Genomic DNA, 27,462 nt, shown 5'->3' with positions numbered 1-27,462 from the left:
ACCTTACATACAAAAATAAACCAAAAGTATTATGAAAACAATCAGCTGGGGTTCTAAGAGTTGGATGATGAATCTAATGTTAAAATCTGCTTTTTTGGGGAGGGACGTGAAGAGAACTCTTGAATATTGTTGTGCAGAAATGCCCCCACTCATCTGGAAATCAGACTTTCAGCAAGTTCAACCACTTGAAAAAAGGGTAGTGATATTAAAGCAACCTTTTACTGAGCAACTTCTGTGTGCCAGAAATTTACATTAGCTTGCTTAATTCTCAGAGCTTCCCTGTGGGAAAGGTATTAACAAAACAGAGTGGTTAAATAACTTGTCCAAACCAGAAAGAGACAGCTCCAAAATGCAGAATCTCAGTCTTTCTTTTTCACTGTTATAATCTGCAGTAAACTGGAATAAAACTATTAGTCACAAATACCACATTTGCCCCATAGGAGTAACATGTAAATCCAGGCTGCTCATTTGAGAAATCTGTTCCATTCTTCCACAGTTGTTTTAAATAAGAGGACAAAAGAGGAAGGTTCACTGTTGTACATTAGTAACAAACATGTAGCATTAGGGATGAATCAGAAGAATATGCTACATTCAGCTCTAAGGGAACTGAGTAAGAGTAAGTGAGGCACGGCATAGCTCACTAATTAGTATTCATTCATAATGATTAACCTGAATCAACTCTAAGTGACTGATGGCTATTCCATATGCGCTGAGAAGTCAGGGAAGAAATGTTAAGATTTAATACAATGGGTAACACAGATATTTACCAAAATAGTTTCTGTAGTTTTCTGGATGTCTAAAATACTTCTCTCTTTCTCTCCTGATGTACAGATATACACATACACATACATACATTAAAGGTTTTCATTAACTTCTTAAAATTTACAATAAAATTATTAGTTATAATTCCTAATTTTTCTTTTCCGGAAAATTCTCTCATGTGGAACACCTTACATTCCTGACACTATGAGATAACACTTATTGGCTTCAGTTCTTTATACTCAACAGAATCTGATTTTTTTAACATGTCATTAATCAGAAAATATTTTGTAGGAATATTTTCTTTCTAAACTGTACATTTAATTTGTTACTAGATGCACCCACTGCTTATCATACAATGAAAGTAACATACCTATTCTAAAACAAAAAATCAAGGTGATTACTTAACTATCAAGACGCATTACCCTGGGACTTCCCTGGTGGTCCAGTGGGTAAGACTCCGTGCTCCCAATGCAGGGGGCCCGGGTTTGATCCCTGGTCGGGGAACTGGATCCCGCATGCACGCCACAACTAAGTGTCCATATGCTGCAACTAAAGATCCCACATGCCGCAACTAAAGATCCCCCATGCCGCAATGAAGATCCCACGTGCCACAACTAAGACCCGGCACAGCCTAAATAAATTTTTTTTTTTTAAAAAGACACATTACCCAGGAACTGTGGCCTTACTATACTAATGTCCTCAGTTATTTGGAGAAAGTGAAGACTCCTTGGAACAAATTATCCCTATTGACTAAAAGACACGCCATTTAAATAATTTACTGCTTTACACAGAGCAGAGACTCAACAGATTCATGATTAAAAGTTCCCCAAAGACCTAAATACATTATGCTAGTCTTCTAAATACTTGATTGTGTCCTGGGAATTTTCAGCATAAATTAACACACAAAAAAAACCTCCCTCACAGTCTCAAATCATTGCACTAATGGTTAAGAATGATGAAGGAAAGGGGAGGGAAGGTAAGAACACACTCTTCCAGGATACCAATTATAAATAATACAACCTTCACCTATGGTGTTTGCTGTTTTGTTTTGCATTTTAACAAAATGGAAGTACACAGCATATGGAGTATGTATTGTTTCTTGAAACGTTATCATACACACCTCCTCTCCCTATAGTTAGTGTTTGTCTCTTTCTCCCTCTCCTTCCCTTCCTTCCTCTTGCACACAATATGAATAACTGTTACTCTTTTAAACTTTTGTTTTATATACAAACATGCTACTCACATTCTGGCCATGACAATAAAATATATTTCTCAGCTTAAAAAAAAAAAAAAAAAAAAGACCTCTTAACATATGAGTCTATGTAGAACATTAAGGTAAATATCTCCTGGGTTAGTTTTCTTCTATGTGTTCAACATTATACGTAATGAAGAGATACATACAAATAAATATCACAGAGCCTGTGGCTTTACTGTTTTTCATGAATTTTAATACCACACACAATAAAATATTCACTATGGAGAGGAACTTGGTATTAAAGCAGATTTACTTTGACTCTATTCCAGGGGGTTGAGTTACTTGAATACCAAAAGACTTCAGTATTTGATAGTCTCTTCTTGAAGATGCTGTAATATGTATGTGCCCCACAAACTGTTACCCAACTGCATTAACTTCCTCAAAAGTGGAAACAACTTTTATAAAGCTCACTTCAGCCCTTTTATTTTCTAGGGGATAACCAATAACTTCAAAAATAGAAGTCAACCTAGAAGAGTTACAATTTTTTTTCTAAATTCCTCTTTTCCCTGCTAAGAGGAAAATACTATCTTCATTCTTTAGTAGTTCTGGTAGACTGTAAATATTTTTCAGCAATGTAACAGATACAATTTTTCACCACACTCAAACTCTAATTTCTCATGGTAAGCACTGCACAAAGAACAATGAAAGAAAGAATGACCAATGCCTTCAAACTGGAAATCAGTTTCCAGCAAAATGAAAAGTAGAATTCATGTCTCATGAAAGAATCTTCAATAAATCCATATCACAAAGCAATCAATATAAGCTATACCTGTTTTCTCTGAACTACAGCTATGAAATATTGTTTCTCCTAAAATCCACAAAACTTTCAGTTATGGCCATCAGATAATTCAAAGGAATTCAGTGGCCCTCTATAACTTGGTCCTCCTTCATTATACATAAAGAATTTGCCTAATATTCTATATTTAAATTGCATGTAGAAAGAAAAAATGGTAAGAAGGAGGGTGAGAAAGAAAACCTCATAAATTGGCCATATTAGAAATAACAGAACAGATTTTGAGACTGGGGGGAAAAAACTGAAATCATTTTATATTTTATAGGTGAAGAAACTTGAAGAAGCATGTGAGCAAGGAAAGAACTGAAGTTCATATTATAAATGGTATTTTACCCTAGAATTACCAATTCCAACAGATCTAAAATAGGTGTTTTAGCTTAATACATACATAGCATATGTAATCAGAACAGATCGCAATGTTGAAGAGTTTAAATGAATGCATGAATTCTGAGTACAGTATATAAATTAAGGGAAATTAGAAATGGTCTATGTATCCTTTAGTGATGACAGAATTCCAATAAGTAAGCTGATTCCTTGGTGCAGCTTTTTAGGACAGTCTGTGCCAGATGGATCACTGCTCTGGCCCAGTATGGCATTTCTTACTTAGATGACTAATTAAATGCACCATTAGCTAATGTTCATAAAGATAAGAAACTGTGTATGTGCCAATATCCTGTTTTCAACCTGGTAGCTTAATAAAAGGACTACTGCCCATTTGAGGATTGCTGGTCCACTAAACCGGTTCATAAAGGAGGAATAAATCTCAAAGTTAAGTAGTGGAATAGCAGAGTATATATATAACATCAACTGCATTTATACAAAAACCCATTGTATACAGCCTGCACTGGACCAAAAACAAAAAAATTCACAGAGAAATACGAGTTCTCAAATTTAAATTTATATTCTAGGAAAGATCAGATTAGGATAAGGACAAAAAGCAGAGTATATTTAATATTAAAAATGTAATACTTAAAGAGAATAAAAATCACTTTCAACTTCATGGACATTTACCTTACATTAAGTATTTCTCTATCACCCAACTCACATTTAGACTGTTTACAACAGTATGTGTGTGGAAGGGCATTTGATCTACTCAATTTCACAAAAATTACAGCCTCCCATTTAGTCCCAAAGGCACAAGTGAACAAAATAACATTATTATAAAGTGCTGATTTGGTAGCAAAGAAAAATCTGCAGAACAGACGGACTCGTACTAAAGGAATAATTAACAAGAGCTGTGGTTCATGAAGAAATACTCTAGTTTGGGTGACATCATGGTAACTACGAGAGTTTGCCTTTATGATTTTCCCCCCAAACCAAGTTGGATATGTCCCAAGTTAAATAACAGCTCCTGTTTCACTCCTAGATATCATTTTTTTTTAGCTTTAAAATAGAAGTACATAAGTCAATTTAAAATGCAAACTGGTATAAAGGCTTAAAACTTATTAAGAAAGCAACTTAACTTCTAACTTAAAAAAAAAAAAGGCCTTAATGACTTTCCTAAAGCAGAGGAGGAGTTTCATCGTTTTTCAACCTACCAATGCAAATAAAAAAGGCTATAAAGGATGCTGCTTGTAGAATAACATGCATGTGTCCCCCCATTCCTTCCATATATATTTGTCTCTGTCTCTCCCTCTCCCAGGGCTGTGTGTGTGTATATGTGTGTGATGTTTCTTCCTCCCTGCCTCTATTTTGGTCACTCTATGTCCCCTCTCCTTCTTGCTGACCTCTATTACACTCAATAACTGGCTTCTAAGCACTGATATTCAGAAAGCAAGCATTTTATCAGATTGTAGCCTGTGGCAAAGTGAATTAGAAAAATAGCCACAAAATGAAAAAAAGAAAAAAAATCATTCAATTAGTTGAAAATAGATAAAATTAAAGCCACAATTTTCATTTCCTTTAAAATGTCTAAATACATAGATATACCATATATATGACTTTAATAAACTTAGTAGAGTTAATCTAACAGATTTATTTACAGGATTTTGAGCTAAATATATGGGGAGAGGGGGTATTAAAAGAGTTAGTTTAATACAACAGTTATGAGCACAGGCTTTGGAATCAGCTTTGAGTTCGCGTCCTAGCTCGACATTGACTAACTGTATGATCTTGGGCAGGTTACTTACTCTCTCAGCCTATTACCTCATTTCTAATGTTGTGAGAATGGCCTGTGATAACACCTGTAAGACAGTTTGCATGGTACCTAGCACATAGTGAGGGCTCAGCACACATTACATCTAAAACATGCAGTCAACGTTTATCACTCTTTTTGTCTGCCTAGCATCTGAACTTCCCTTCTTAAGTCTGGGAACTTCCCCACCTTATGTTTTCAGAAGATCAAAGAGTTTTCCACATCTTAAATTTAAGAACTTCACACCATCTCATGATTTCAGAAGGTGAGACACTTTTCCACATGTCCTACACGGCCAGGACACGGGCTATGCCAAACACACATGCCCAGCCCAGAGTAGAAATGGGCAACTAACAAGCAGGACAAGAAGAGACCAGAAAGAACTCTCTCTCACACTAACGGTGGAGCAACTGCAGGAAGGTCAAGTCTGGGGCAGAGGTGGCAGCACTTAGAGTCAGCCAGTGCTAGCTGTGTCACTGGGACAGGCTGTGGCGTCTGTCAGTCTGTCTCTAGATGGCACTGGCAACCTCATGGGAATCGTTGTGCAATGTGATTTCGGGCACTGTTTCTGGCTGCTCAGCCCTGAATCTGGTTCTCTAACTCTCAAAACAATTTGATGAGCCACTGAGCTCTATCCAATATCCTTTTAAAATACATGATATGCTTTTACTGGTTTTTACTGCCACCAAGAATTGTGACGGAAACAATCAGGCAGGGGGAACATCCATTCTCACCTACCCCACCCCCACAGGGGAAAAAGATTCTGTTTTTAATCTCTCCAAAGAAATACAAAAGTAATGTTCACTTTCAACCAACGGATTTACCCTGTAAGGTTTTGGAAACCTTATTTCTATAAATTTTGGATAATAATTTTCTTAATTTAGAATATGAGAAATGTCTAATCAATTTTAGATTTATTTCAAAGGAACACAGACAAGGAGAAGTGATGACACAGGAAAATACGTATGTGCAAGGAGTAAGTATCATTAAGGTAAGAGAAATTATCCCAACATGCCTGAAATCAACCTCGCTGTATTCCCAAGCGCCTTCTTCCCAGCAGGAGCTTTTCACTTGGGGTTCTATAACCAAGGAGTCCCTCCTCTTAAGGGTTATTTTAAGGTCAAAAATTTTTAAATTATTATCAAAAGGCCTTAAACATTCCTATTTTGTTTTAGCAAATAACTCAGTAAAATATTTGTATAACAAAACCATTCAATTCTCTGTTAAAACAGTGCAGAGCAAGTCAGTGCCTGATTGCCACAGGCTGATTTTTCAGTATGTAAAATACACTCCTCTCCCAGATTTCTCTGCATGGCCATTTTATAGTTCAGTAATGCTTTTTCCACTGTTTAGAATGTTAAAGTTCAAATCTGTTAATTTTATTACTTGTCAATATAAATGAAATATAAGGTTTGTGGGGAGTGTGAAAATGGGGGGTTAAATATGTATTTTTTTAACCCCAGGAGCCAGTTACCATATGGAGTTGAATGTTTTAATGAATAAAAGAGCAATCTAAACAAAAGAGCAATCTTTAAAAAGTGATAGTCTTTTCAGATTAAAATTAAAAAAAAAAGAATGAAGCATTTAGAAATGTATATTGACATCTAATCTATAGCTATCATATTAAAAACTCAGTAGAAAAAAAACTGAATTTTGACAGAGATTTGTGAAAGAAAATTAAAAAGGCCACAAAATTTTAGAGCTCATGACAATAATACGTTAGAGCTATGTTACAGGACAGAAGCTGTTGAGACCTTGAGAGTTAAGCAACTTACCCAAGGAACCTATCTTCTGATTTAGCTGAGTGATGTCATTAAAACACCTTCAGCTTGTTCTTCAAATAGATTCAAAATAAAGTTAATTGCACACCATATGGTATTAATTCCTGTATTTAAAATGACAAAAAATACTAAATCCAAGGCAAGTAATTTCAAAACTCAACTGTTAATACTCTTTTTAATATAAAGTTCTGACTTATGATAATTTATAAATACCCTGGACTTATCAATGTAGAAAAAATCATCAAGAAAAGTAAAACCTTTTCATAGTATCCATAACTCCCAAGGTGTGTAAAATCATTTTTGCCTAAGTGCTGAGAGCTATTCCATTAATCACCAGTCATAATTTATTGGCTGTTATTTCCCGGATTCTGTCAGAACATAACTTATACTAAACACCACATATTTAAATTTATGCCATTTAACAAAACAAAACAAAAAATTTTTCTGGTCATAATCTACCTGCTCTAAAAAGACACCATAATCCCTCATGGAAAAGTGCCTTTGTATTTGGTTACATTATATTAAACATAGGAGGAGCTCTGTACTCAGGAGAGTAAGAAGAAAAAGTTCACAAAAAATCAAACTCTTCTTTAAATGAGGCACGTCCAAGTCAGCCTAACAAACTAGCTATATTTACGTTTCATGAGAGGCCTGGGAGAAGCAGGGCTAAAAAAGAACTAAGGCTAGCTTTGGATGACTACCCTGTTATGAAGAGTAACTTATGCTATGAAACTACAGTTAACAGCCAAAACATTCAAAAAAAAAAAAAAAAGGAAGCTAACAGACTCCCCATCAAAATAAGGTGCAAGAACAAAAAGTACATGATACCCAGAAGAGAACAGGGAGTAAATATGTGTATAAAGAGACAAAGAAGGTTTACAGCAAAAATGGCAAACCCAAGGCACATGTACTGCTATTTCCCCTTCTTCAAAACTGGCCAACGCAAGTGACAGGTGACAGCTCTGTAGAGGTTAGCAAAGGCCTCAAAAACCTCTAGATGGCTATTACAAAGCAATGGGAATTATCAGACCAAGCAAAATATTGCCATTCCTTGTTTAGATTGACTGGACGAAGGTTACTGAGAAAAACTATTAAGGAGGAAAGGAGTGTAAGGAAAAACAATAACAGTAAGCCACAAATATTTACTGAACTATTTGTTTTATTTTTAAGGTTACATACACTGTCTCATTTAGTCCTCACGACAAACTTCAAAACTACTATTACACCCACTATACAGACAGGAAAAACACCGAGGTTTACAGAATTTTAAACAACCAACTTGCCAGAGTCATACATACACTAGCGGTGGTACTGGAGCTCTAACATGGACCTGAGCACTTTACCACTCCTTTTAATGGATCGGGCAATTCAACTGACCTAACCCTCTATCCATCCTCCCATGTAAATCCACCAGGACAGATTTTTTTAAAGTAAAAGTTTAATTATTTAAGCATTAGCATGTTTCTAATTGAAAGTCTGGAAAATATAATGTACCAAAAGTCCTATCTTTTTTATTGCTTTTATAATTAGTATTTTAATGAACACCTTGTACATAAATCTCTGTGCACATTTTTATTCCATTTATAAAATATTATAAATGGAATTCTGGTCAGTGTGAATATATTCTGCCAGAACATCTGATTTTAATATTACTGAATTGATGAAGAGATTATGGTTCCTTAAGAAAAACAACTGTGCCTTATTCTCCCTTACCCACAATGCCTAGGCACATGAGCAAGTCTTCTCAAGACTGCTGAATGAATGGAGGAGGGTTCTCTCCCCTTAGCACACAGTCTCTGAAGAGAAAAATAAACAGAGCAGGCTCCCAAATTAGAAGACAACAGTTATGCCACATATCGAATTAATTAGTGGGCTGCATAAAACTCTTCTTAGGGAGAGAAGAACATGAACATTAACATGCCATTCAATGTATTTCCATGTGTTTAAAATACATTTCCATGTGTTTGGTTATTTTATAGTACATTTAAAGAATACAGTATTTTAGTAGGTATATAACACACTGAAGACATTATTTCTCCCAGTTTATCATCCATATGCCTTAATCTGCTGTTGTCCATGGAAATCATTTCAGAACATGTTCATATAGAAAATTCAGATCTAAATATTTTAATAGTAACTAGAGTTGCTATTTTACTTTGATTTTCTATATCATCTATTTCCATCAAGTTCTAATGATATCATAGCAGGCAATGTCCCCATAAAGATGAAAAAGACTGACTACAAAACATTATACCAGCAGGCACTGATCCAGGACTTTACACGTATTAATTTAATCTTTATGACATTACATGATATTACGATTATTAGTCTATTTTATAGGTAAAGAAACTGAAACAGAGAGAGATTAGAAACCTGCTTGTTTTGGGACTTCCCTGGCTGTCCAGTAGTTTAGACTCTGCGCTTCCACTGCAGGCGACACAGGTTCGATCCCTGGTCAGAAACTAAGATCCCGCGTGCCACGCGAGTACAGCCAAAAAAAAAAAAGAAAACTTGCTTGTTTTTTTGAACCTAGGTATTCTGGCAACCACACTTCTAATCACTACACAGAACTTACTCGCGGTATCCAGCAAAAAGCACTGAACAGCTTTCCGTGGACATTGGTGACACAGGGCACAATGAGAGTATGCGTCCCAGAAAATAGGAAATTCAACCAATCCAGGTGGATTATTTACTCATTAGGTAAATAATTATTTATTATGGATCAAAAACTGTATCAAAATTGGGAGTATTCTCCTAACCTTGAGAAATACTAGGTCTAAGAAAGATGGAGACAGACCATCATAAGGTAGATTATCTAGTGTAAATAGATCTAACCTCGCTAGAATAAAATAGAATTTTTACAAGTGCTGTGGCACAGAAGGCGTTATTAACTCTGTCTAGGGCACTCAGAGAAGCTGCACAGAGAAGGAAATACTTCAACTACACCTTGAATGATAGACTTGTTCAGAAATTTGTAGCTAACAGTCTATCTCCCCACAGAAGGGTCACTGCTGTGAAACTGCTGCAGTAGCACAAAACATGTCTCAGCACAGCGGAACCATCTTAGGTTTGCTGGAGGAAGAGTATGGGGCCGCAATAGGTCTGAGTGATCAAACCCCTGTCAACACAATGGGAACCAGCAATAAGAAGCGGCCTATCTATCAAGCTTAATTTTATAGCCAGAATAGCTACAAAACTGCCTTTATTTGTTTGACATACCTGCATTTAAATTTCTAATTTAGAAAAACCTAAATTTTAAAACTAATAATAAGGAATGGAGGTGGGGAGTAGCAGACCTTCAGTTAATCATGACTGGCCCTGACCCCTTCCTGAAACCTCACCTTAAAAAGTTAAAAGGAATTTTTAGAAGTATAAAATCCATAAGGATAAGAGAATGGGGAAAGACAACAGCAAATAAGAGAAGGCACAATATTTTGGAAGCTAGGAAAAAAAGAGGTAACTAAACTAACTAGACCAAGAAAGCTGAAACCTAAACCTGAAAGGAAAAAGCCATCAAGCTGATAAACACAGAAAAGTAGAATAATGGTGGCCAGGGGCTGAGCGGGGGTGGGGGGTGGGAGGGGGGCCGGGATAAATAAGCAGTTACTGTTTAATAAGTACAGAGTTTCAGTTAGGGATGATGTAAAAGTTCTGGAGATTGATGGACAGTGGTAATGGTTACACAACAATGTAAATACACTTAATGCCACTGAACTGTACACTTTAAAATGGTTACAATGGTAAATTTTGAGTTATGTGTATTTTACCACATTACCACAATTAAAAAAAAAAAAGCAGCAAGCTGACTCATGCTGGAGAGATTCAGGTACTGGTCGCATGATGAAGACAAAAATGCAGGGTGCGGCTGGAAACAAGATGACTGGTTGAAAGTTCATTTAAGTGGCCTCACCCCAAAACCAATCTTCTCCCCATCCCTGGAGAGGGTGTACCACAGACCCTGATCTTTGGAACACAGGTCAACACTGAAAGCAAGACAAAATGATTACTGAAAAACAAGAGAATTATTTGAAAGTCTGCATTCTAAATAGGAGGCAGAAGGCTGTCACCAAGAAGAAAAAGGAACTGACAGATTATCTGATGTGCCCAACCATATTATATTTTATGTTTGTCAGAGAATTGCAAATTAATTAATAGGCACAAAGTACATAAAATTTCAAACTCAGATAATTATTCGAGAAAACATTAAGTGGACAAGAAAGGAAATACGATCACAGTGTATTTTGTGACAAGGCTGTGAAAAATATTTGCATAGTCATAATAATTTAAATACTAAATAAAGAATTTACCCCCTAAACCTGATATCCTATAAAAGGAAGATGAGAGAAAGGGAAATATGTATAAATGTTTGCAGGCGGCACAGAGATTAAGATGACTAATCCTCATTTTTCTTAGAAGGAAAGTGAGTAGCTACTGTCTTAAAATGAAAAGCCAACAAAAAGCAGAACTGACTTAGAAAAATAAAGACACATCAGAACAGCTGAAGGAATTGAAATTGACTGCCCCTAAAGGCTGGGAATTGGACATAAGAAGAGACGGTGCCCTGCTATTTTTATAAGCCTTGAAAATTATTTGATTTTTAAAACTACATATGTACAAATATCACTTTAATTTTAAAATAAATTAAAATGTACAGAGGCAAAACAGAAAATTGTCAAAATGTTAAAACGATTTGAAATTGTCTAGACTGAGTATACGCCTTTTTTTTTCGAACTATTGTGTTAGCTTTCTGTAATTCTTAGGATTTTCAGTAGTATTGAGGTCAACGTGCTACTTGCTGCTCTGCCCTTCAGTGCTGTTAGGCATCACCAAAATGAGGCTCCAGCGGGAGGAAATGGTGCTGAAAATGTTGCCCCCGACCAGCATGCTAACCCACCAGCCAAGAACGCACTGGTGCCGGAAAACCCTGATGCCCAGGATGACCAGGTGGAAGAGGAGGAGGAGGAGGAGAACAAGGAGGAACACAGGCGGGGAAAATGCAGCTGATGTCACATGAACTGCAATGCTTTAGAACGGGATGGAGCTACAAAGAGTTTACATGGGGAAGAATGCTAGGACTTGATGGATGACTAGTGTTTCCAGAACATGTCATCTGGGTGGTGTCTTTATACACACTGTTCTTTCTTGGTTTTGCATTTTGCCCTGACCACACTGGTCATTTCTCCCTTGTTCATTTGGGATTTGAAGAACACCTCCAAGCATCTCATTTTGAAGGCCTAATCACAACCATAGTAGGGTATGTACTTTTAGCAATAACACTGATAATTTATCATGGCTTGGCAACTCTTGTTAAATTTCATAGGTCTCGTCACTAGCTGGGAGTCTGCTATATTGTTGTTAAAGGCCTCTTTGTTAGTGGTGGTAGAAATAAGTGTTCCCTCTCATTTGTGGCCGGTGACTGGATATCTGTTCCCTGGAAATGTCTGATGCTACTCTGAAAGATCATGTTTCTGCATTAACTAGTAGGAATGGTGTCTGTTTTCTACTTTGCCTCCTTCATTCTGTTGCTGAGACAGATAATTCAACCTGGTGTATTTTGGTTTCTAAGGAATCTGAATGATCCAGATTTTTAAAAATCCAGTACAAGAAATGATTCACTTGATTATTTATAAGCATCTCCCAAGATTTATTTTGTCAGTGATTCTCTTTGGCTCCATTGTGCTCCTGGTGCTTTGTCTACCTATTCGTATAACTAAGAGTCTGCTGCCTAATTTTCTTCCATACAGCGTCATGCTCTGCAGTGATGCTCCAGTGAGTGAACTGTCCCTTGAGCTGCTTCTGCTTCAGGTTATCTTACCAGTGTTACTTGAACAGGGATACACGCAGCAGTGGCTGAAAGGGCTTGTGTGAGCAGGGACTGTTACTGCTGGAAACTTGCTGGATCTTCATTCCTATTTGGTGGAAGACCAGGAAGAAAATGAGAACAGTGCAAACCAACCAGTGAACAATAACCAGCCTGTTTGAAATAATAACGCTATTCCTGTGGTGGGGGAAGGTGTGTATGCAGCCCACCAAGCCATACTTCAGCAGGGAGGGCCTGCTGGCTTTCAGCCTTACCGTCGGCCTTTAATTTTTCCACTCAGGATATTTTTGTTGATTTTCTCCACGTGCAAGAACCTTACTGATGGCCACCCTCATCTGCCTTACTCTAGCAGTATTTGCCAGCCGTCGGTTAATGTCATTTTGGACGGGGACTGCCAAAATCCACGAGCTCTACACAGCTGCTTATGGTTTCTACGTTTGCTGGCTAACCATAAAGGCAGTGACGGTGCTGGCGACATGGATGCCACAGGGATGCAGAGTGATCTTCAGAAGGTTAAAGGGTAGTCCCGCATGATAATGAAGACTTCGATAGTTGCAGTGCTGCTGGCTGGAGTCGTCCTGCTTCTTCTGGGGCTCCTGTTTGAGCTGGTTATTGTTGCTCCCCCGAGGGTTCCCTTGGATCAAAGTCCTCTTTTTTTCCCATCACAAGACTGGGCACCTGGAATCCTGCATGTGAGAATCTGCAGCTATATAACACTGATGGATCCTCAGTGGTGGTTTAAAACTGTAATTGAGCAGGTTTAGGCAGATGGCATCCGGAACACTGACCTTCACTATATCATTCGGAAACTGGCAGCGCCAGTGATCTCTGTGCTCTTGCTTTCCTAATGTGTACCTTACATCATCACATCCGGCATCATTCCTTTACTAGGTGTTAACTGCGGAAATGCAAAACTTGGTCCACTGGCGGGTTTTTCCACTTTTACTAATAGTCGTGGTATTGATGGGAATCTTGTCCCTCCAGGTCTGCCAGTTTAAGTGCCTTTATGAACATATTAAAAAAGACAAGTACCCTGTGGGCCAACGCCTCGTGAACTATGAATGGAAATCTGGCAAACAAAGCATGTCTCCGCCACCTCCACATTCATCCCAAGAATAAAGTGGTTGTATCAACTACCTTGACCTTCCCCTTGCCTTTATGTGTCCTTTTTTGTGGACTTCTCTCTTCAGAGGTTTTCCCCAGTGATCTCTCAGTATTGTCTTTAAGTTAAACGTATTTGACTTGCGTTCTCAGCATTCAGAGAGCAGCAGTGCAAGGCTCTGCTGCCCTTCCTGCATCTTCTGACATCACTGTTGTCTGAGGTCTGTATACGTGTAAATAGAAGCTTCTGGATACCCTAAAACCTTGGGTTACACAGAATGTGCAGTGTACATCTTTAAACAAAACGTATATTAATTTATTAAATCTAGTTGTCACTTTAAAAAAAAAAAACACCTTTCTTATAGCACAATTCATGAACTCATACAGTATGCAATTCACTGGAGAAATACTTTGGGCATGTAGCAATTCTAAAGCCTAACTGTTTAAAACCACTCTATAAACACAGTATTTTATTTATTCCTTTCCCCCTAAGAATATATATTTGGATATATTTATATAAAGGCTTATATTATTTGTAACTCTTGGATCAAATCCAAATTTTGACATTTCAAATGACTAACATTTGTAAGCCCCAGTGATGGTAGAGCTCAACTTAAAGCCTGAGTGTCAAATGATACAAATGGACAAACTGAAAGGCTACTCATGGAAAAATATATAAAAGTACTAAACATGCAAAAGAAAACAGGAAACAATCTTATCTGCAAGAACTGTACAACTTGCAACTTTTTAGTATATGTGCTGCCAAAGGAGCACAACTTGCAACTTTTTAAAAGTCACATTCTTGTGGGCACAAATTCACCAACTAAATATAATCTAATTAACATACTTCTTCTACACAGTCGCAACCAAGAACTTCATTCCAGAAAAAGAAAATACTTCAAAGCACAAGATTAAAACCATGAGCAACTACATCAGAATCTACTGAATTTTTAAAAAAATTAATAAAGTTCTTTTCATATAAAAACTATGAGCCTTGGTTTGCTTTTCCAGCAGTACTAATGGCCTATGCTGACCTACAACATATAGTTGTTCAATTTCATGTATCAACTACATAACAAATTTACAAATACTTAAATAACTATCACAAAGGTTTAAGAGCATTAAAATCATGTGTCATACTGTTTATACTGCACACTCATATAATCAAACAAGAAATAGAGTCAGAGATAGAGCAACCAAAGAAAACCTCAAGTTTTCATCACTGAGTGCCCACGTGTCAGAGAACATGACGGAGAAATTCCTATGCGACAAGACTCCTGCACTCAGAGTTTGAGATTTAGCAGTGCACGAGGAGAGGTAAGAAGTGTGTGTGGTGGGGTTGCCAAGACCAAGACATGAAAACAATTCATGAACAATATAAAAAACTAAATGACTAAGTACTAAACTACAAAATATAAAGGGTAAATTTAGAGAAGAGGAAGATAACAGTTGCCTTGAGAGAGGAAGAAGACATTGAACTGGGTCTCAAAGAAGTAGAGAAACATTTGAAGAAATAAAGGAGAAAGATCAATGTCTCTGTCTCTCTCTTGTTCTCTCTCTCAATTTTGCTGTATACTTAAACTACATAGGGACATAAACTACATAAGGACAGCTGAGACTTTCTGATTCCCAGTCCTATAATCTATGCATTACTATACTACACACTATTTTATGTATTAAGTATTTTACACTGGACTTCATTATCAACCTCAATTTCCTAAAACCAAAAACATTAGGATGCTATAAAAAAAGATGTCCATCTTAAAGTAAGTATGCTATAATACACAACGGCCAAATGGGTCTCAGTTAAGACCACAAAACTTTTACAGCCAGAACCATGGCCTTCCCACTAAACTGAGATATGTTACTATTCTAGGACTATTCCTTTAGCCAACAGGCCATTCTGCCCAAGCAACAAACTTCAGAGCTAAAGTCACGGTTCCAAGGAATTCATATATAGAACTTCTTCATTGTTTTATCTAAATTATTTTGATTGTATGCTGATAGCTACCTAAATAGAGACGGAAAATCAAAGAAAAATAATATATCTAAATGAAACACTATAAAATAAACACAGTCATGGAATGCACAAGTCATTATGCCATACAGTTATTAGTCACAAACTTATTATAAGCTTTCTCAGGAATTATAATATTACTTTTTACACCTAACCTAAAATTTTCCTTCTCTAAATTGGTAAGATCCTATTAGTTTTTATACATCTACAAACGGTATCTATGTTCACTAGTGTACCCCAATCGAAATTAATATTCATCACAAATTGAAAAACACTCATTGGTCCAGCACCTGAGAGTCATGGTTCCTTACATCCTCTCTCACTTCTTTCTCTTTTCCCACACCCAAAGACAGAAGACTCTCACGCTCTCCCACTACACTCCCACCCAAAACCCCTGAGCGGTAGCCAGGCGCTCCCTCGCCCTTCCATGAGGATCCACTACTTAATTGATCCAATTTATCCAGTATACAGAAGGGTGTAACCAAGTTTTCTTTCAATATTTTTACCTGTGTTTTCATGTGTGACCGAGAGGAGGAGGGAAAAGGAGTTCTAAATGGAGGCACAAAAGAGCCGAAAACAACCTTCAGCCCTCTAAGGCAGCTGTGGCGCAGTACAAAAGCAATGTACCTGAAGTGGAGGATCAGGGTCTTAAGCCCAGCTCTGCCATTTAACCATTTCTTAGTTGAATGACCTCTTTCACTAAGCAGTTCAGCCTGCCATGTCCAGCTCAGTAGAGTCTTAGATAATATCCATGCTCTTAAACCACTCCACTAAGCAGCCACGTATTTGTAGATGGATCACTATTTCTACTTACCTTTGGATATGTTATGTGACCTTTAGCACACATCTTTGATTATGCCTTAGATTAACATTTAATTATACAAGCCTATCACCAAGGAAATAATTGTAGTGGATATCAAGAGCAAAACAGAAATTGGGATCAGTGTTTTAGCAATAATATTCAGAAAATCAATAATGAATAGTAACAATCACTAAAGTACTTTATTAGCCATTCAGGAATCTATTATTTTTAATTCTCTGAAAATGTATCAGTTCATACACACACAGAACATTGACTTTTATGTATTATTAGTTTGTTTCAATGATTATAGATCACACTAGTTAAATATCTGACCAACAAAATTCTATACTCTAATAGTCAGGGTTAGACACTAATTAACTTCAGTTACATTTCACTGGTAACTGTATAGAAGCCTATACAAATTTCTATAACTTACCAAAAATTAACTCATACAATGTTTTATTGCTTCCACCACAAAGTTTTACCTAGTAGCTGAATACAGTATTAACATTTATTAAGCAATCTCCTTAAATATATTTAGTAGTTAACAGTATTAATATCTTATTAAAATTATTTCTACTGAAGAATACATATCAGTACTTTCCCAACTTATCAGCATAATTGTATTTGCAGTACTATTCTAAATTACTGGATAAACTAGAAGGAAGACTAAAAGTTAATTATAATTTTTTGAAATATCTGGGATCAAACCAAATGCTACAGAACCCAAGTAAAACAACAAAATCAAATATATTCTTTGGGGATATGGGACAAAAAACAGACTTCTGGAAGTCTTATTAACATTAAGGCAATAAACTAAATTTTGAAATAATTCCTAGAAATGTTAATGCTATAAGTGACTCTTCTCCATGAAGAGAAACTTATGCAAAATAAGCATGTCTTAAAGGCCAACTCAACAGTGCTAGAGTGAAAATAAGAGACATCTGAAGATAACTTTACTGTCTCATAATTTTTTTTAAAGCACTAGGAGAAAATTTAAGGTTAAAGTAAAAGCATTAATCAAAGTAAATACGAAGATAAAAATAAGAGAAGAAAAACTAATGCTACACTTCTGGAACAGAAGGGGGAGGAGGATTCTAAGTAACCAAAGATGAAGATAACAGGAAAAAAAAAAAAAAGATAAGTAACTCATGTGCAAAAACACTTTTGGAATCTGCATTGAAAATTAATCATACAGAGTAATTAATATAAAATATGAGGTCCCATCTACTATACTAAAGCATGAAGAGTTTATATCACATTTTTCCATGCACACTCAATGAAGACTTTTCCTCCACTGTAAATTCACAAAAGGTTTTTGTTGGTGCAATTTACTATGCCTATTCTCAGCCCTAGGATATTTTTGTACCCAATCTCAAATTGGAAATGGGATACTATCTGTCCTCAAAATATCGAGTTATTGGCAGAAACATAGCTCCATGTCTAATAACTTTTATGCTCCACTACAAGTTTTTTAAGTGGTATTCTTGTTTAGATGTAACTAAGACTACCTGTATATTTTAAAATATAAATAAAAACTTATGGGATACATTGCTCATTGACTGATATAATGCATCTGAGCCACCATTACCCATCTCCCTCCTAGTACTGAAAAGGAAAATGTAGAGACACTGCTCCACCACTTGGCTACTTCCTGCTAGCTACTTCTGCCCAAACTCCTCTTAGGAGCCCAAAGGGAAATCTATTACCACTGCTGCAGAAGCTCACCATCTGTGGCCACTGATAAACGTATTAAGGAGGACTGACACAACAGAGGCAACTGCAATACTTACTGTCAGCTATACAATGAGGACTGTCGGCAATAGGCAGAATTCAAAGACCCAAGATCCCTGCTCCCTGGTGTATTACCCTGCATAATCCTTGGGACTGCAAATACGATGGGATTTCACTCCCATGATTAGGTTAACTTTAAGAAAGTTGACTTATGATGGGGAATTATCCAAGTGGGCCTGAACTAACCACATAAAAAAACCCTTTAAATTTGGGTCTAGAAATAAGAGACAATTTTTAATGGCTCTCTATTGCCTATAATACTGGGTTGGCCAAAAAGTTCCTAACCTTGCACCAAAAAACCTGAACGAACTTTTTGGCCAACCCAATAGCAAGAGCTGCCTACTCTACCAGCTTTTTAAGGACTTCTGTAATCTAGCCCCAATCTTACCAATATAAAAAGAAAAGATGGGCTTCCCAGGTGGCACAGTGGTTAAGAATCCGCCTGCCAATGCAGGGGACACGGGTTCATGCCCTGGTCTGGGAAGATCCCACATGCCACGGAGCCACTAAGCCCATGTGCCACAACTACTGAGCCTGCGCTCTAGAGCCTGCACACCACATCTACTGAGCCCGCGTGCCACAACTACTGAAGCCCATGCCCCCAGAGCCCATGCTCCGCAACAAGAGAAGCCACCGCAATGAGAAGCCCGCGCACCACAACGAAGAGTAGCCCCCACTCGCCGCAACTAGAGAAAGCCCGTGCGCAGCAATGAAGACCCAACGCAGACAAAAAAAAAACAGAAAAGAAAAAAATAGTATTATCATGGGTCAAATAGTCATGCTTAACAGAAAGTTAAATATAAGTTAAAACTAACTACTTAAGACTCCAAATCTAGATACTATTAATAATTCTGTTAGGCACTATTGCTCAGTTCTCCTAAAATTCAAGTTTTTATTACATCCTTCATTTTTGAAAGACTCCATTCTAGAGAACTACACAAACTACCAAGATTGTGTTTAGCATGCAAGCTACAGTCCAGTTAATCAAAAGGTATTAATGGATGTATCCATACAACAAGAATATACTTATACTGAAGCAGAGGCATGAGAAAATAATTAACATGATTTCTAACAGTATAAAATCAGTATCAGCAGGTAAGTGCTAGACCACCAGGACCAAATTAATTAGACTGAGTATATTCAATGTACAATTTTTGCTGTAAGTTTTCATTTGTTTGAAGCAACTAGTTTCTTTGTTCTGTAACATATCACCTAAAGATTCTAAGCTCTGTACTACTTAGAAGGTATTTACTTAGCACCTATGAATGCCATTTCTTATTAGTCACTTTTGCCCAAGAGCATATGTTCTGGGATGAGAGAGACAAATTAGGCAAAAAGCCCCTGCTAATCACTGCTCTTCACCTCCCAAGGAACATCTAAATGCCATTTAGTCCTCATGTCCTTACCAGAGAATACTGAATGAAAACCTAGAATCAATAGGCTGGTGTGGGAGAACTTTCTCAAATGTTGTGAGGATTAAATGCTGAGTCAGCACTTAAAAGATCCTGAGAGTGAGTGATTCCTTAAATTTTGTGCTCCAGATGCCTCCTTTCTTTACCCTACTCCTGGCCCGGAGTTCAGCCAGGAATACTGCTGAACATCCTATAGTGCATAGGACAGTCCCCCACAACAAAGAATAACCTGGCCCAAAATGTCAGTAGTGCTAAAGTTAAGAAACCTGGGTATAAAAGGAAGAACACTAAGTTAGAATCCCACCTTTACAACTTATTATCTAAATGACCTTCAACAAATTATGCGACGTCTCTAAGTTTCCTCATATATAAAATGGATAGCATGCTCATGTTGAAGGATTTAGGAGGATAAATTGATATAGAAACCTTTAGACACTTTACAAATGTTAGTTTCCATTCTTCATAGTGAGTACAAAAATCTTCTCGGGCTTCCCTGGTGGCGCAGTGGTTGAGAATCTGCCTGCTAATGCAGGGGACACGGGTTCGAGCCCTGGTCTGGGAAGATCCCACATGCTGCGGAGCAGCTGGGCCCGTGAGCCACAACTACTGAGCCTGCGCGTCTGGAGCCTGTGCTCCGCAACAAGAGAAGCCGCGATAGTGAAGAGGCCCATGCACCGCGATGAAGAGTGGCCCCCGCTTGCCGCAACTAGAGAAAGCCCTCGCACAGAAACGAAGACCCAACACAGCCAAAAATAAAAATATAAAAATAAATAAATAAATAAATAAAAATACTTAAAAAAAAAAATCTTCTCTATCAGAGGTAGAGCTGTGGACCTCTCAAAGATAACTTCAAACTATGAATGACGCATGGTACTCTGATTTATTTTCTGAATCTCCTATCAAAGTCTAAGCAACTTGAAGGCAGAGTTCTTATTGGACCTGGTATCCTCAGCCTCTACAACAAAGGAAGCACTGAGTTGTAGAGGCTGAGGATACCATCTGTTAAATGGCCAAATGAGGAAATAAGCTCTAAGTATCTACCCACCATAACAAAGCAGTCATCGTATTGCACAGTACAGAATACCCAAAGAATGTAAGAAAACATAACTCTTGTCCTGGAGAAATTTTAAAATAGTAAGAGAGGGCTTCCCTGGTGGCGCAGTGGTTGAGAGTCTGCCTGCCGGTGCAGGGGACACGGGTTCGGGCCCTGGTCTGGGAAGATCCCACATGCCGCGGAGCAACTGGGCCCGTGCGCCACAATTACTGAGCCTGCAGCACGTCTGAAGCCTATGCTCTGCAACGGGAGAGGCCGCGATAGTGAGAGGCCCGCGCACCGCGATGAAGAGTGGCCCCCACTTGCCACAACTAGAGAAAGCCCTCACACAGAAACGAAGACCCAACACAGCCATAAATAAATAAATAAAAATGATTAATTAAAAAAAAAAAAAAAAAGCCACCTTACTACGCTGGTCTAAAAAAAAAAAAAAAAAATAGTAAGAGATATCTAACAACAAAACAAAATATGTAGAGAGATTTAACACACAGTAGGCACTCAAAAAAATCTCATGGGTAAAATTCACATGAATAGCTGAGGTCACAAATGAATATTAGTGGGATGCACAAAAAAAGTTAGAATTAAATAGATTTAATCAGGGAAAGTCCTATTTTTAATTAGTATAATCCTTCAGAGTACATGCTGCTAATATCTTCCAAAGGCAATGAAACAGTACACTTAAAGAACAAACATCAAAATGTCAAGTGCTATCATTTGTCATTTTAGCAGTACTCAGCTAAATTTCATAATTCAGATGATGGTAGCATATTTTAACAGGTTCAAAGGCCATTTTAAGCAATTTTTAAAAACACATTAGATTTTAATGGAAGCTTATCAAATTCCTGACATCCACAATCCATCTTAATTATTTTAAATGGTCTGAGACAGAATAAGACCAAAAAGGCTGATGCTCAAATGTCTGAAATACACTGCTGAAAAGGCTGAGCTCAAGCATACCAAAAGTGTGTTAGAAGCAACTTTTTAAATGCACTAATGTAACAATTATTTTTAAACCAACAATTTTAGAAAAATAGCAGTTCCTATCTAAAGCTTATATAAATATAAGACACTGGGTTTGCAAGTGTCAGCAGAGTTTTAAGATCCCTTTCTAAAGCAATAGTCTCCTTCTGTTTTGCTTGGTATCTTAATTTGCCTTTAGTTTCAAAACTAAGTTTGCTAACACTGTTCCTCTCAAAACCTCAGGAATTCCATTACTAGTTTTAAGCTAAATTAAAGGAAAATAGACCCATTCAACCCATGGCACAAAGTATGCACAAAGTGTTTGTTGATGCTCATAAATAGACTGAGAAATTTAGACATGTCTTAAGGACAACAGCTGTATAGTCAACTCTGGTTTGCCCCACCATGGAACTGAAAAGAAAGAGAATTATTGCTACCACTTCAAGTGAGACCAGCACAGATACCTTTAAACCAACTGAGATATAATAGAACATTCTCTTTAAATCAGAGCCTTTGTGTATGTTTTCACTTTAGGGAAAAATGGTTAGAATACTCTAAAAAAAATACACATGGAGCCAAGATGTTACGAGCCTCTCCCCCAAAAACAATGCTTAAAATGCCCTCAACACTGCCCACCCACTTGCCTCCAAAAAAAAAAAAGAAAGAAAAGAACAAGCTATAAATATTTGACATACAGATGGTTCTTTGTCTTATCACAAGAAATCTTCTTTTCCATTCTGTATCCCTATTCTCAGACTCTATAAACCTTCCTGACAAGTACAGGTATTTTCACTTTCATCCCTCTCCATCACCTCCGTCAAATCATAATTCATCTCAACTCACCTGAATCCCAGGTATCAGGATCCTGTGAATGGGACTAGTAAAAGAGGAAAGTACTGATACTTGAAAGAAAGGGAAAGAAAATCCCATCTTTCCCATTTCCTGGCTCCCTCCCTTATCCTGCCCCAGCACTGCAGAGTAGCAACAAACGGAAGGAATAAAAGCACCTTACGCTCATTCTATTGCTATTTCTCCTTCTTTTACCCCTAACTCATTCACTGCTCCCCAAGCATCACCCTGTCTAACCCCTACTCTCCTGTCCCAGGTAATGGAAGTCACAAACAAGGGCCTAGATTTTGGGTAGACCCAGTTCCCTAAGAGAGGAATGCAACAAAATGAATGAATTTCCACCAGTCTTATAAAGGATGATTCGAATATATTGTGATATAATGAGTTACAACATTTTTTATTGCCTGACCTAGTAATAAGCTAAATATCATTTTTATGACTTATTGGAAAAACAGGCTCCTAATCCCAAATTCCTTTTTTTTAATTCCCCATTTCCCCCACCCCAAGCCTCTAAGAGCCACAATCTTTTTTAAAACAATTCATTAAAAAAAAAAAAATTCATTTACAAGATAGAGGCTACCTATATAAAAGAGTCAAATTACAGTGACTGCTAGTGATTAAAACAATAGATTTTTGACAAAGTAAACAAGTGAATGCCAGTAGCTTGTGCAACAGGAGTGAACCGTGCTTACAACCACATAACTAATAAAAGGAAAGAAAATAAATCTGGTTATAAACAGCATATTACCAACCAGTGATCACACTTTTGCAAAGAATATATTATAAAACCAATATTCTAACTTTATAAATGAATATACCATGAAGAATAATTTGGTAATACCTATTAAAATGTTTAATGCATATATCTATTGGCACAGAGATTCCACTTCTAAAATTCAAAGTACTGATATATTTACACAGGTGTGATGTATGTATACAATACTCACTGCTGCTTTATAAAAGGAAAAGATAAAAAAAAAAGCTACATATCAACCGAAAACGGAATGTACAGTATATTCAATACAATGAATACTATGTAACCAATAAAAAGAGTGGATATGGTTGTAAATGTAGGAAGAAACTTGCTACAAACAGCAGTTGCCTCAGGGGAGGGGACCTAGTAGACAGGGAGATGGGAAATGAGACTTGTTTTCACAATATACCCTTTTGCACCTTTGAATTTTAAATCATGTACACATATTACCCTTTTATTAAAAATGAGTAAGCTAAAAATTTGTTAAAGAATTTGGACAATTCTCTCCAATCCTCTGATGCATAAACAGTTCTACTTTCCTCATTTGTAGGCAATGTTAATCAGGACTGAGAATCTGGGCTACTAGAGGTTACCAATAACCAATATACAGGGTAGAGGGCTCATTTCCTCTTTAGTAAGAAGAGGTACAACTATGGCAACTCTGCCTCAATCAAAACAAAGTATAATAGGGGAAGAAAGAGGTGAAGAATTTATCTTACCCAAAGCAACCTTTATTACAGAAATAAAATCGGATGCAGTATAATTTTGTCAGCACTCTGAAAACCGTGCTTCGCCAAAAGGAAAAAAAAAAACTATCTGGCTGGAATTTCTGGTTAGGGTCTAGATCTCAAATGGGTACATGCACCAGAAATATTTTGTAAAGAACCTAAGAAGGGCCAAAATCATTCAAATCCAAAAGGCTAAAAAACAAGGGGAAGGGGGAGGACAAAGTCACGGGCAATGTTTCAAATGTCAAAAGAACATTTAAGATATTTTTCTATCAGAATTTTTCTCTTTATCTCTTAAATTCCAAGTAAGATTGAACATAGCAGTCCCTCAGTAATTAAAACTCAAGCAACTGAAAGAAACAATTCAAACTCTTTTTCAAGCTTATTTTTAAATGTTACTTTTTCATATGATTTTTGGTTTTGCTGCTAAAGAGAACAATTAATATAACAGCAGCTAATACTAATCTGGTTCCCTCTTCCTCTGATTCAAATCCAATTATAAAACCAGGAAAATAGGGGAAAAAAATCTTGATGGGCGGGGGGGGGGGCGGGGTACATAACATGGTAACCTTTAGGAAGAAGATCATATTTATTTTTTGTGGAAAAAAATACCATTTGGGGGGTCTCTTGTTAACAACACTATGACATTTATGACTTAGCCATCTAATCACACAGCTATATCACTATGTACAATTTAAATTTTACAGACTTAATGACTTGTTTAAAAAATGTAGCTCAAAGGTGTGTTGTCATAACCGATTACAGTATTCTGAAGGCTAGAATATATCTCAGTAAGTGAAAGGTGCTAGCTGGCATATCAAAAAAAAATTAGTATATTCCTTTGCCAGATTCACCTGGACTAATGTCAAAAAAGAAAAAGAAATAAAAATCACGAAATAAAGTTACACTTAAGAAAGCAGGAGGGCTTCCCTGGTGGCACAGTGCTTAAGAAGCCGCCTGCCAATACAGGGGACACAGGTTGGAGCCCTAGTCCAGGAAGATCCCACCCACGGAGCAACTAAGCCCGGGTGCCACAACTACTGAGCCTGCGCTCTACAGCCCATGAGCCACAACTACTGAAGTCCCAACGCCTAGAGCCTGTGCTCCACAAGAGAAGCCACCTCAATGAGAAGCCCGCGCACTGCAACGAACAGTAGCCCCCGCTCGGCGCAACTAGAGGAAGCCCACGCACAGCAACAAAGACCCAACTCAGCCAAAAATAAATAAATAAATTTATTTTAAAAAAAAAACTAGGAGGAAAAAGTGCCTTAGAATTAATATGTGGAGTTCATATATCTTGACATTTACAAAGGGAAAGCAGAAGAATGTTATCAACTGATAAGTTTCTTTTTTATTCTATTTTATTTTATATTTACTAGTAAACAATTTACTATGGCTCAAGAGTGTCCGAGGTACTTGATAAACTTAACTAAAGAGTAATACTAATCATAATATTAATTATAATCATACCAAAGTTACGGATTAACAACCACACAAATGAACATTTACATTCGTATCAATGGGTTTCAATCCTGAGTCGAGTACCACCTAAGGTAGAACTGAGAGTTCTTTAAGCTATTTTCAATATTTAAATAGCCTAAAAGCCTCACATACTGTCTGAAATATAACTTTTTACACTAACTATATACATATCCGTTTCTTTAGATCCTAATGGCCCAACTGATGCTTCATGAAATAACAAGTAATGGACAGATAAAGATTGATCACATTCCAAACTAAGAAGGAAATTTAACAGAAGGAAGAACAAAGTTTATGTCTGTTCCCCACTCCATTTTTCCCCTTTACATTCTTTTATTTCACAATTACCTTAGGAGTTACAACACTGCAAGATCTTAGTCTTGTTCTCACATATACATAGCCAATATAAAATAAAAACAAATGATTGTAAGCCTAATTTTCACCTTGGGATGCACCCTCATTCTTTACATAGTTAGTACAAAAGAAACACTACGGAGGAAAATGAAAGAAGGGCCCAAGATGTGGGATAACTGCAAAAACACAACCCCAAACATACCTGAAGACCACTCGAGAGTACTTAATGACTGGGTAAATAAGATGACCTAAAAGGCATCTAGCACCTGCACAGGAGGCAAAAGGACATGCTATATTTGAGCCTTATACAGATCTAGATACAAATCCAGTAAGCCCCCTACATATGAACCTTCAAGCTGCAAATGTTCAAAGATATGAACATGCGTTCACACGTCCAATCACGTAAGTTAGTTCATGTATCTGGCGTACACTGTCATGTGCGTACATTGTCACGTACGTGCATCCTCTACAAGTGGTTGTGCTTTTGTGTACTTTACTGTACAGAGTACAGTAGTACAGTATCTTTATTTCAAGCCCAGGATGTGAGTGAAATTGCAGCTTACCCTGTCTCCTATTGCTGAGGATCCTTCAGCTCTACCATCTCCCTCCTCATCTCCCTCTCCAGTCAGTAATTCTTTTTTACCTGTTCACTTGATGCCAGCCCCTGTATGCCAGCTGTTGTACTGTACTACTGTACTTTTCAAGGTAGTGTACTGTAAGATTAAAAATGTTTTCTTTATTTTGTTTGTTTTTTATGTATTAATTTGGAAAGAGTATTATAAACCTATTACAGTACAGTAAGTCCCCTACATACGAACGAGTTCTGTTCCGAGAGCACGTTCCTAAGTCCAATTTGTTCGTAAGTCCTAGGGCTCCATCATTTATTACCTGCCTGACCTTGGGAATCTTACTTAACTCTGAAGCCTCAGTGCTCTCCTCTATAAAACAGAAATGAGAATAATAATTCAATAGAAACTCATCTAACAGGACCTCTACTTTATCAACTTAGAGAAATAAAGAGCTTAAATTCCTCCATAAATCACTTCCTGATGTCCATCATAGGCTGACCACTTGCACCTGGTAGTCCTCTAAGTCAACCACTTTCTTACTGTGTCCTCACCCTTCTACTCTCACTAAATGAGCTGGAGGCTTAACAAGAGCCAGCTGTTTGTTCCCAAACCCATGTATGCCAACTGCACTTGTTATTGTAATTATGTAATTTAAGATTATGTAAACTGATGAATTATGAGCGTGAAAGGGGTTGTTTCTCTGAAAATTATGTTGAAAAGTTCAAAAAGATTCAAAGGCTACTTATTTTTTGGAAGTTATTATAGAGTTATATGTATGTAAAACAGCTTTAAGAGAATAGCGGAAAAAGCATAAAACTGTAGAAGGATTTTATTTAATACATTAAAAGTGCCTTTAAATTCTCTGTTCTAAAACATATGCATACCGGGGGGGTGGGAAGGGGGAATGAATTGGGAGATTGGGATTGACATATATACATAATTGATACTATGTATAAAATAGATAACTAATGAGAATCTACTGTATAGCACAGGGAACTCTACTCAATGCTCTGTGGTGATCTAAATGGGAAGGAAATCCAAAA

At 37.1% G+C, this 27,462-nt stretch overlaps 1 protein-coding gene and 1 pseudogene across 3 annotated transcripts in view; one reads left to right on the top strand and one right to left on the bottom strand.

Annotated features, from left to right (window-relative positions):
* Nucleotides 1-27,462, bottom strand: part of FRS2 (fibroblast growth factor receptor substrate 2) — a 117,667-nt gene that overhangs the window by 74,343 nt on the left and 15,862 nt on the right. The window contains exon 2 of one of the 3 annotated variants that reach the window (XM_059936462.1): nt 12,541-12,634. The exons of the other annotated variants lie outside the window; for them this stretch is intronic. The gene's annotated coding sequence lies outside the window, so the exon portion shown is untranslated. The remainder of the gene's footprint in view (nt 1-12,540; nt 12,635-27,462) is intronic. 3 annotated transcript variants of the gene reach the window in all.
* Nucleotides 9,765-13,665, top strand: LOC132373766 (E3 ubiquitin-protein ligase MARCHF6-like; annotated as a pseudogene).

Source organism: Balaenoptera ricei, chromosome 10, assembly GCF_028023285.1.
Source record: "Balaenoptera ricei isolate mBalRic1 chromosome 10, mBalRic1.hap2, whole genome shotgun sequence".
Taxonomy (NCBI): Eukaryota; Metazoa; Chordata; class Mammalia; order Artiodactyla; family Balaenopteridae; genus Balaenoptera; species Balaenoptera ricei.
Note: the sequence above shows the minus strand (reverse complement) of the source record. Positions and strands in the feature narration are given on the sequence as shown.